This window comes from Salvelinus namaycush, chromosome 38 (genome assembly GCF_016432855.1).
Source record: "Salvelinus namaycush isolate Seneca chromosome 38, SaNama_1.0, whole genome shotgun sequence".
Taxonomy (NCBI): domain Eukaryota; kingdom Metazoa; phylum Chordata; class Actinopteri; order Salmoniformes; family Salmonidae; genus Salvelinus; species Salvelinus namaycush.
This window is the reverse complement of record NC_052344.1, coordinates 23,452,385-23,464,599: the sequence shown is the minus strand read 5'-3', so window position 1 is coordinate 23,464,599 and position 12,215 is coordinate 23,452,385. Positions and strand designations below refer to the sequence as shown.

Here is a 12,215-nt window from a genome sequence, read left to right as displayed (position 1 = left end):
TTTTCCATGGCAGGGTCTTCTCATTTTGAAGTACTCTCTTTTTTATGTAAACATAATGGAATTCTGATTAGTTATAGGCAAATGAATACACAGGCCAAATGTGTATGCTGTTTTCCTTATCACTATAATCTAGTAGTAATTTAGTAGTAGAGGTAATTTCCTTTATGCCCCATTCTACACACAGCCTAAATTATAGCCACTGAACCATTTACAGGACAATAATAAAAGTAGCATATAGGATCCAACCCTATCACAGTGTGAATACATGTAGAGCGTTTATAGACTTTAAGAAAAAAATATAAAGTGACAGTTTCATCAGTACGTGCTTAAAGAAAGTCATATCACAAAGATCACAGATGACAGTGCCCACCAAATCTATGACCAATAGAGAATGAATTGTAAGCACCAAAGTGTGTTTGTCAAAATTATATCTGAAAATGTCAGTTGTTGAACATAATACTTCTATTTGCAATAGCAATTTATGATATATGCAGTTGAGGAAGATTCCATGTACCAACACTACATGTAGGACGGACATAAGACATTCCCACATACAGTATTTTTAAAATTTTTAAATTTCACCTTTAATCAACCAGGTAAGCCAGTTGAGAACAAGTTCTCATTTACAACTGCGACCTGGCCAAGATAAAGCAAAGCAGTGTGACACAAACAGCAACACAGAGTTACACATGGAATAAACAAACGTACAGTCAATACCACAATACAAAAGTCTATATACAGTGTGTGCAAATGAAGTAAGATTAGGGAGGTAAGGCAATAAATAGGCCGTAGTGGGGAAATAATTACAATTTCGCAAATAAACACTGGAGTGATAGATGTGCAGAAGATGAATGTGCAAGTAGAGATACTGGGGTGCAAAGAAAAAAATATATATAAATAACAATATGGGGATGAGGTAGTTGGATGGGCTATTTACAGATGGGCTATGTACAGGTGCAATGATCTGTAAGCGGCTCTGATAGCTGATGCTAAAAGATAGTGAGGGAGATATGAGTCTACTGCTTCAGTGATCTTTGCAATTTGTTCCAGTCATTGGCAGATGCGGGCAGTCATTGGCAGATGCGGGCAGCGATCGGTTGAAGAGCATGCATTTAGTTTTACTTGCATTTAAGAGCAGTTGGAGGCCACAGAAGGAGAGTTGTATGGCATTGAAGCTCGTCTGGAGGTTAGTTAACACAGTGTCCAAAAAAGGGCCAGATGTATATAGAATGGTGTCGTCTGCGTAGAGGTGGATCAGAGAATCACCAGCCGCAAAAGCGACATCATTGATGTATACAGAGAAAAGAGTCGGCCCGAGAATTAAACCCTGTGGCATAGAGACTGGCAGAGGTCCAGACAACAGGCCCTCCGATTTGACACACTGAACTCTATCTGAGAAGTAGTTGGTGAACCAGGCGAGGCAGTAATTTGAGAAACCAAGGCTGTTGAGTCTGCCGATAAGAATGCGGTGATTGACAGAGTCGAAAGCCTTGGCCAGGTCGATGGATACGGCTGCACAGTATTGTCTTTTGTCGATGGCGGTTATGATATCGTTTAGGACCTTGAGTGTGGCTGAGGTGCACCCATGACCAGCTCGGAAACCAGATTGCAAAGCGGAGAAGGTACGGTGGGATTCAAAATGGTCGGTGATCTGTTTGTTAACTTGGCTTTCGAAGACCTTAGAAAGGCAGGGTAAGATAGATATAGGTCTGAAACAGTTTGGGTCTAGAGTGTCTCCCCCTTTGAAGAGGGGGATGACCGCGGCAGCTTTCCAATCTTTGGGGATCTCAGACGATAAGAAAGAGAGGTTGAACAGGCTAGTAATAGTGGTTGCAACTATTGCGGCGGATAATTTTAGAAAGAGAGGGTCCAGATTGTCTAGCCCAGCTGATTTGTAGGGGTCCAGATTTGGCACCTCTTTCAGAACATCAGCTATCTGGATTTGGGTGAAGGAGTAATGGGGAGGCTTGGGCAAGTTGCTGTGAGGGGTGCAGAGCTGTTGACTGTGACTGACAAATCACTGCCTATTACTGTGATTAAAAAGAGCATATGAAACATTGTTTTTCATGAGGCCTACCTGTGTACCTTCCTTTAAGCACCTCTGTTTGAACACCTCTCCTGTCCTTGATCCATTCCACATACAGCCATTTGCGGATCTTTTTAGTGTCCATGTGAAAGATAGTTATTGCGAGGATGGAACATTTGTTGATTTAAAAAAATAATAGCTAACACCCATGTAATATGAAGGCCTGCAAATATGAAGGCCTCTAATCGCATGAGATGAAAGTACACAAACAAGAGTGTGCAATATAGAAGGGTAGTCAGCGGACATTAGGTCACATGACCAAGGAGCAATTGAAATTCTGGACAAACCAAAGGGTGTGCAATGTGTAGGCTTACTGAATGGACATTCTGAACCTTGTTTGAAGTCACTAGGTCACATGACCAAGGAGCTACTGAAATTCTACATTTTGAAAAATGTATGTAAAACCATGAGATGAAAATGGACAAACTAAAGGGTGTGCAATGTGTAGGCCCACTGAATGGACATTCTGAACCTTGTTTGAAGTCACCAGGTCACATGACCAAGGAGCTATTGAAATTTTACATTTTGAAAAATTCATGTAAAATTATGTGAGATGAAAATGGACAAACTAAAGGGTGTGCAATGTGTGTCTATACCATCGGGTTAGCTACAACTAGTTTTGAAAGTATTTGGAGTATTTGGTTAACCTGTCTGGCTCTGGCGTTCCGCTAGCAGAACTCCTCCCACATTCCACTGAAAAGGCAGAGCGCGAAATTCAAAAGATATTTTTTAGAAATATTTAACTTTCACACATTAACAAGTCCAATACAGCAAATGAAAGATATACATCTTGTGAATCCAGTCAACATGTCCGATTTTTAAAATGTTTTACAGTGAAAACACCACATATATTTATGTTAGCTCACCACCAAATACAAAAAAGGACAGACATTTTTCACAGCACAGGTAGCATGCACAAAGCCAACCTAACTAACCAAGAACCAACCAAACTAACCAAGAAACAACTTCATCAGATGACAGTCTTATAACATGTTATACAATGTTTTGCTATGTTTTGTTCTAAAAATGTGCATATTTGAGGTATAAATCAGTTTTACATTGCAGCTACCATCACAGCTACCGTCAGAAATAGAACCGAAGCAGCCAGAGTAATTACAGACACCAACGTCAAATACCTAAATACTCATCATTAAACATTTCTGAAAAATCGATGGTGTACAGCAAATTAAAGACAAACATCTTGTGAATCCAGCCAATATTTCCGATTTTTTAAGTGTTTTACAGCGAAAACACAATATAGCATTATATTAGCTTACTACAATAGCCTACCACACTACCGCATTCATTCATCAAGGCACGTTAGCGATAGCAATAGGCACGTTAGCGATAGGGAATAAAACAGCAAAACATATTAATTTTCACTAACCTTCATAAACCTTCATCAGATGACAGTCCTATAACATCAGGTTACACATACACTTATGTTTTGTTCGAAAATGTGCATATTTAGAGCTGAAATCAGTGGTTATACATTGTGCTAACGTAGCATCTTTTTCCCAGAATGTGCAGATATTTTTATGACACTCCAACTATTCTGACCAAATAACTATTCATAAACGTTACTAGAAAATACATGTTGTATAGGAAACGATAGATACACTAGTTCTTAATGCAATCTCCGTGTTAGAATTCTAAAAATAACTTCATTACGACATCCAGCTTAGGTATAGCGAGAGAGTGCCCAAACTCAGGGCGCAAACTACTAGTTCACATGTTCGACAGATATATGAAATAGCATCATAAAATGGGTCCTACTTTTGATGATCTTTCATCAGAATGTTGTACAAGGGGTCCTTTGTCGGGAACAATCGTTGTTTGGATTTAGAATGTCCTCTTCTCCAGTCAATTAGCACGGAAAGCTAGCAAAGTGGCGCTAAGCTCTCCTTCCTGAACAAAGGCACACAACGCAACACGCCTAACGTCCCGAATAAATTTCAATAATCTAATAAAACTATATTGAAAAAACATACTTTACGATGATATTGTCACATGTATCAAATAAAATCAAAGCCGGAGATATTAGTCGTCCATAACGACAGCTTTACAGAAGGCAATACCAGGTCCCTTCACGCGCTCTCCAGAAAACAGGAAACTGGTGACACGTCATGCCGAGAGCTATTATTCGACCCCAGATCAAGTTACACACTCAATTTCTTCTCTCACTGCTTGTCGACATCTAGTGGAAGACGTATGAAGTGCATGTATTCTAATAAATATCAAGGACATTAATAGGCAGGCCCTAGAACAGTGCATCGATTTCAGATTTTCCACTTCCTGTCAGGAAGTTTGCTGCAAAAGGAGTTCTGTTTTACTCACAGATATAATTCAAACGGTTTTAGAAACTAGAGAGTGTTTTCTATCCAATAGTAATAATAATATGCATATTGTACGAGCAAGAATTGAGTACGAGGCCGTTTAAATTGGGCACGATTTTCCCCCAAAGTGAAAACAGCGCCCTCTGTCCTCAACAGGTTTTAAAGAGCTATTGAAATTTTAAATGTTTGATTTGTCACTATGTTGACGGTCCCTAACTGCTTTTGGTAGACGTAAGGAAAACTACGGGCGAATATCCGTTGTAAGGACACAAGACGTTTCTACCAAGCATCTGGTGGCTCGTTGTTATCCCAATGTCATAGAACCAGACCAACAATCTGTGTCGATTCCTTCACATCATTCTTAACCAAACTCAGCCGCTGAGAAGTTCAAATACACAGCCATGACCGGTCGCTTACCTCAGGAATTGGTAGTTGAACACGAACTCGCTGTCCTAATCGGTTCGTCTCCTCTCTTTTGACAACCAAACCCCAAACGAAGTCCTATTGTCTACGTTGTCACCGTCCGTAAAAAGTTCAGATCTTCCCCGGGAGAGAAAACATTGTGAGATGCCGAAGGGAGCGAGCGAGCAACGACGCTCTAAATCCCGGGAAATATGACACGGTTTGGAAGTTTGGCACTTTCCCCACGACGAGATTTTTCTTCACGCCCAAAAAACGTAAACACAGAATGAATTCAGATGCGTTTCAGATTCAAAGACGAACACACCTTTGGTTTAAGTCCGCCCTGATGACTTGGCAAGAAACTGCACGTTGAACTGTAACGCCCGCGGTACAGCAGCCAAGAAAAATAGGGATGGAGTATCTTCTCTCACTCCTCCCCCTCTCTCTCTCCCAAGAAAATACACAGAGCCTGTACGGATCAGTTTACACACAAGACGGGAAGAGAGTCTGCAAACTATCGTTGAAGCTGGAGAAAAACAACTGAGCCCTACACCCTCTTCTTTTCAGTGGCAGCGCCCAAGAAAAAGAGGGATGGAGTATCTTCTCTCACTCCTCCCCCTCTCTTTCCCAAGAAAATACACTGAGCCTGTACGTATCAGTTTACACACAAGACGGGGAATAAGGAGAGGGGAGGACTGTCGATAGAATAGGGAGAGGGGGAGACTGTCGATAGAATAGGGAGAGGGGAGGACTGTCGACAGAATAGGGAGAGGGGGAGGACTGTCGATGGACTAGGGAGAGGGGAAGACTGTCGATGGACTAGGGAGAGGGGAAGACTGTCGATGGAATAGGGAGGGGGAAGACTGTCGATGAACTCGGGAGAGGGGGCAGACTGACGATGGACTAGGGAGAGGGGGAAGACTGTCGATGGAATAGGGAGAGGGGGAGGACTGACGATGGACTAGGGAGAGGGGGAAGACTGTCGATGGAATAGGGAGGGGGAGAACTGTCGATGGAATAAGGAGGGGGGAGACTCGATGGAATAGGGAGAGGGGGAGGACTGTCAATGGAATAGGGAGAGTGGGAGGACTGTCGATGGAATAGGGTGAGGGGAGGACTGTCGATGGAATAGGGAGAGAGCAGGACTGTCTATGGAATAGGGAGAGGGGAGGACTGTCGATGGAATATGGAGAGGGGAGGACTGTCAATGGAATAGGGAGAGTGGGAGGACTGTCGATGGAATAGGGAGAGAGGAGGACTGTCGATGGAATAGGGAGAGGGGAGGACTGTCGATGGAATAGGGAGAGAACAGGACTGTCGATGGAATAGGGAGAGGGGGAGGACTGTCGATGGAATAGGGAGAGGGGAGGACTGTTGATGGAATAGGGAGAGGGGAGGACTGTGGATGGAATAGGGAGAGGACTATCGATGGAATAAGGAGAGGGGAGGACTGTTGATGGAATAGGGAGAGGGGAGGACTGTGGATGGAATAGGGAGAGGGAAGGACTGTCGATGGAATAGGGAGAGGGGAGGACTGTCGATGGAATAGGGAGAGGGGAGGACTGTGGATGGAATAGGGAGAGGGGAGGACTGTCGGTGGAATAGGGAGAGGGGAGGACTGTGGATGGAATAGGGAGAGGGGAGGACTGTCGGTGGAATAGGGAGAGGGGAGGACTGTTGATGGAATAGGGAGAGGGGAGGACTGTGGATGGAATAGGGAGAGGGGAGGACTGTGGATGGAATAGGGAGAGGGAAGGACTGTCGATGGTCCCTAGTCCACCAAGCTAACAGGGGAAGGTCCCTAGTCCACCAAGCCAACAGGGGAAGGTCCCTAGTCCACCAAGCCAACCGGGGAAGGTCCCTAGTCCCCCAAACAGACCATTTTCACTTTCTATTTCCTAACAACTCCAGCTATTACTGACAATCCTGGAAACTGCCAGATGCTTGTCAGGCTCTGCTTAAGAAAAGTCAACTGAAGGTGAATCACTGAGTTGCTCAGTGCACTTCCAGTAAACCATGGAAATCCTCCACCTGACCATTTGCAGTTTCAATTTCCTATCAGTCCTGGATATTACTGAACAGGGTTCCCCAACTGGCTTCCCTCACAATATTACTGAACAGGGTTCCCCAACTGGCGTCCCTCGGGATATTACTGAACAGGGATCCCCAACTGGCTTCCCTCAGGATATTACTGAACAGGGTTCCCCAACTGGCTTCCCTCAGGAGATTACTGAACAGGGTTCCCCAACTGGCTTCCCTCAGAATATTACTGAACAGGGCTCCCCAACTGGCTTCCCTCAGGATATTACTGAACAGGGCTCCCCAACTGGCTTCCCTCAGGATATTACTGAACAGGGCTCCCCAACTGGCTTCCCTCAGGATATTACTGAACAGGGTTCCCCAACTGGCTTCCCTCAGAATATTACTGAACAAGGTTCCCCAACTGGCTTCCCTCAGGATATTACTGAACAGGGATCCCCAACTGGCTTCCCTCAGAACATTACTGAACAGGGTTCCCCAACTGGCTTCCCTCAGGATATTACTGTACAGGGTTCCCCAACTGGCGGCCCTCAGGATATTACTGAACAGGGTTCCCCAACTGGCAGCCCTCAGGATATTACTGAATAGGGTTCCCCAACTGGCGTTCCTCAGGATATTACTGAACAAGGTTCCCCAACTGGCGGCCCTCAGGATATTACTGAACAGGGTTCCCCAACTGGCTTCCCTCAGGATATTACTGAACAGGGTTCCCCAACTGGCTTCCCTCAGGATATTACTGAACAGGGTTCCCCAACTGGCGGCCCTCAGGATATTACTGAACAGGGTTCCGCAACTGGCGTCCCTCAGGATATTACTGAACAGGGTTCCCCAACTGGCGGCCCTCAGGATATTACTGAACAGGTTTCCCCAACTGGCTTCCCTCAGGATATTACTGAACAGGGTTCCCCAACTGGCGGCCCTCAGGATATTACTGAACAGGGTTCCCCAACTGGCTTCCCTCAGGATATTACTGAACAGGGTTCCCCAACTGGCTTCCCTCACGATATTACTGAACAAGGTTCCCCAACTGGCGCCCCCCAGGATATTACTGAACAGGGTTCCCCAACTGGCTTCCCTCAGGATAATACTGAACAGGGTTCCCCAACTGGCTTCCCTCAGGATATTACTGAACAGGGCTCCCCAACTGGCTTCCCTCAGGATATTACTGAACAGGGTTACTCAACTGGCGTCCCTCAGGATATTACTGAACAGGGCTCCCCAACTGGCTTCCCTCAGGATATTACTGAACAGGGCTCCCCAACTGGCTTCCCTCAGGATATTACTGAACAGGGTTACTCAACTGGCGTCCCTCAGGATATTACTGAACAGGGCTCCCCAACTGGCTTCCCTCAGGATATTACTGAACAGGGTTCCCCAACTGGCTTCCCTCAGGATATTACTGAACAGGGCTCCCCAACTGGCTTCCCTCAGGATATTACTGAACAGGGTTCCCCAACTGGCTTCCCTCAGGATATTACTGAACAGGGATCCCCAACTGGCTTCCCTCAGGATATTACTGAACAGGGTTCCCCAACTGGCTTCCCTCAGGATATTACTGAACAGGGCTCCCCAACTGGCGTCCCTCAGGATATTACTGAACAGGGTTCCCCAACTGGCTTCCCTCAGGATATTAATGAACAGGGTTCTCCAACTGGCTTCCCTCAGGATATTACTGAACAGGGTTCCCCAACTGGCTTCCCTCAGGATATTACTGAACAGGGTTCCCCAACTGGCTTCCCTCAGGATATTACTGAACAGGGTTCCCCAACTGGCTTCCCTCAGGATATTACTGAACAGGGTTCCCCAACTGGCAGCCCTCGGGATATTACTGAACAGGGTTCCCCAACTGGCAGCCCTCGGGATATTACTGAACAGGGTTCCCCAACTGGCGTCCCTCAGGATATTACTGAACAGGGTTCCCCAACTGGCAGCCCTCGGGATATTACTGAACAGGGTTCCCCAACTGGCGTCCCTCGGGATATTACTGAACAGGGTTCCCCAACTGGCTTCCCTCAGGATATTACTGAACAAGGTTCCCCAACTGGCGGCCCCCAGGATATTACTGAACAAGGTTCCCCAACTGGCTTCCCTCAGGATATTACTGAACAGGGTTCCCCAACTGGCTTCCCTCAGGATATTACTGAACAAGGTTCCCCAACTGGCGTCCCTCAGGATATTACTGAACAGGGTTCCCCAACTGGCTTCCCTCACGATATTACTGAAAAGGGTTCCCCAACTGGCTTCCCTCAGGATATTACTGAACAGGCTTCCCCAATTGACTTCCCTCAGGATATTACTGAACAGGGTTCCCCAACTGGCGTCCCTCAGGATATTACTGAACAGGGTTTCCCAACTGGCGTCCCTCAGAATATTACTGAACAGGGTTCCCCAACTGGCTTCCCTCAGGATATTACTGAAGGACGTTCCCCAACTGGCTTCCCTCAGGAGATTACTGAAGGACGTTCCCCAACTGGCGGCCTGCAGGATATTACTGCTATGGCTTGGTAGTTTGGCACTGACTCCATGTTCTTTTCCATTTGTGTGTGTGTTTGTGTGTGAGAGTGACCAGTAGGTGGCAGTAAAAGCTTGTTTTAAAAGTTCTCACTCTAAATTAAAGGGACAATCAGTGTGTGGTTGCAGTAACTGTATGACTTGTGATTATTTTACAGTCCAGTATGTAACTCTCTTCATAGTGCAGTAAACCACACTTGACAACAGCAGCCCTCTTCCTGAGGACAGTGCTAGCCTGGATGCCATAGACATCACAGCAGGTTGGTGGCACCTTAATTGGGGAGAACGGGCTCGTGGTAATGACTGGAGTGGAATCAGTGGAAGGGCATCATTATTTTAAGCCATCCTCCCCTCAGCAGGCTACTGTGGTAGACATGTCCTCATCAGGAGGGCCATGGTCCACTGTCTCAGCCGTCCTCCCCTCAGCAGGCTACTGTGGTAGACATGTCCTCATCAGGAGGGCCATGGTCCACTGTCTCAGCCGTCCTCCCCTCAGCAGGCTGCTGTGGTAGACATGTCCTCATCAGCAGGGCCATGGTCCACTGTCTCAGCCGTCCTCCCCTCAGCAGGCTGCTGTGGTAGACATGTCCTCATCAGGAGGGCCATGGTCCACTGTCTCAGCCGTCCTCCCCTCAGCAGGCTGCTGTGGTAGACATGTCCTCATCAGGAGGGCCATGGTCCACTGTCTCAGCCGTCCTCCCCTCAGCAGGCTGCTGTGGTAGACATGTCCTCATCAGGAGGGCCATGGTCCACTGTCTCAGCCGTCCTCCCCTCAGCAGGCTGCTGTGGTAGACATGTCCTCATCAGGAGGGCCATGGTCCACTGTCTCAGCCGTCCTCCCCTCAGCAGGCTGCTGTGGTAGACATGTCCTCATCAGGAGGGCCATGGTCCACTGTCTCAGCCGTCAGCCCCTCAGCAGGCTGCTGTGGTAGACATGTCCTCATCAGGAGGGCCAGTTCCACATATGCCAGCTATAGCACATTGCATACAATTTGTTTCAAACGCCTTGCTCATCTGTGTCATGTAATATACACACATCCACAACTCCACATAGACTACACAGGCATGCCTGCACTAACTGGGAAACATCTTTAACCTCCAGGTGACCTTCTATTCTCTATAATAAATAGGAATCTACAGAAAGACTATAGTAGTGGTAGTGGGTAGTGTTAAATAGAGCTGTGTTTGGATAACATCGGGTTAATGTGGCGTCTGTGTGTTTATGCAAGGACATCTGTGTGTTTATGCAAGGACATCTGTGAGATGATTTCTGAATGTCACTGCTGAAGTTACCACAGGGGGAGAGATGTGTGTGTGACTCCAGTCATACCATTGAAAGGTAAACAGACTCTCTCTGTTCCTCTGGGTCTGCTGTTGGAGCTGGACTAGGGAGATAATCTACTGGCAACACTGGAGGAGGGAGGAAGGGAGGAAGCGAAGAAGGAAGGGAGGAAGGAAGGAAGGAAGGGAGAAAGATATAGAGAGAGAAAAAGAGAGAGAGAGAGAGAGAGAGAGGTCTCTCAGAGAGATAGAAAATGGAGAGAGAAGGGATAAGGATCTGGTGGAAAAAACATGAAAAATAAAGATAGAGAGATACCAACTCTCTCCAAATCATGATAGCATGCATCCATGTTATAACAGACAGGATTATGGGGGGTGTACTTTTGTTGTACGGTACGGGGGAGTGGAACACTGGAAGTAGAATGGTCCTGGGGTCTCACTTCCTGCTCTGGAGCACCACAGACGCCCCTACGGCCCCCAGCTCAACTTTCTCACGCTGGGAGCCAGAGAACACCAGAGAAGAACACCACCACAGACCCTACTCTATCCCAAAAAATCCCCCTCTGCCCCTATGCCATGCAGCATCGCCATGGAAACCTGTAATGCACATCACTGTTTTCTGATTTCACACAGATATGGGCGAGACAAAGGTGAACTCAGGTGAACTAGAGTTTGATATGTGATCGTTCTAGATGTGTGTGTAGGTGGTACGTGCCTTAACTTACCCTTAGCAGATGATTCATATCATGTCCTTCATACCACAACACTATGAGACAACAATGTTTATGCATCATCGCATTACTTAAGGATGATTTGTTTGTCTTTGGAGCGAGAGAGAGAAAAAGAGAGAGAGAGAGAGCGGGAGAGAAGGAGAGAAAGAGAGAGAGAAAGACAGAGAAATAGAGAGCGAGACAAAGAGAGAGTGAGAGAGAGAGAGAGAGAGAGAGAGAGAGAGAGAGAGAGAGAGAGAGAGAGAGAGAGAGAGAGAGAGAGAGAGAGAAAGGGTGAGAAAGGCTGAGAGAGAGAAAGAGAGAGAGAGAGAGAGAGAGAGAGAGAGAGAGAGAGAGAGAGAGAGAGAGAGAGAGAGAGAGAGAGAGAGAGAGAAAGGGTGAGAAAGGCTGAGAGAGAGAGAGAGAGAGAGAGAAAGGGTGAGAAAGGCTGAGAGAGAGAGAGAGAGAGAGAGAGAGAGAGAGAGAGAGAGAGAGAGAGAGAGAGAGAGAGAGAGAGAGAGAAAGGGTGAGAAAGGCTGAGAGAGCAAGAGAGAGAGAGAGAGCGGGAGGATGTGGGCTTTCACAGCTTCACAGCTTCCTTAAGTGTCCTGTGGATGACGCACTCACCACCGTAGCAGCATACGTGTTGGGAGCATCAATTCCCAACACAGCCCTCCGGCAATGAGAATCTGGAAGTTTCTCAAATAACTCAAACTGACCTCATTACCCCTCTTCCACCACTCCACACCTCCTCCAATCCCTGTCCCCATCACCTCATCCCAGCCTCTATGTGTCTCACACACACACAGTGTCTAACTGCATTACTTCCTCTGACGGGTTAGGGGTCAA

At 46.6% G+C, this 12,215-nt stretch overlaps 1 protein-coding gene across 1 annotated transcript in view; it reads right to left on the bottom strand.

Annotated features, from left to right (window-relative positions):
- Positions 1-5,386, bottom strand: part of LOC120031925 (plexin-B2-like) — a 58,033-nt gene extending 52,647 nt beyond the window's left edge. The window contains exon 1 of the mRNA XM_038977783.1: positions 4,840-5,386. The gene's annotated coding sequence lies outside the window, so the exon portion shown is untranslated. The remainder of the gene's footprint in view (positions 1-4,839) is intronic.
- Positions 5,387-12,215: the final 6,829 nt, after the last annotated feature.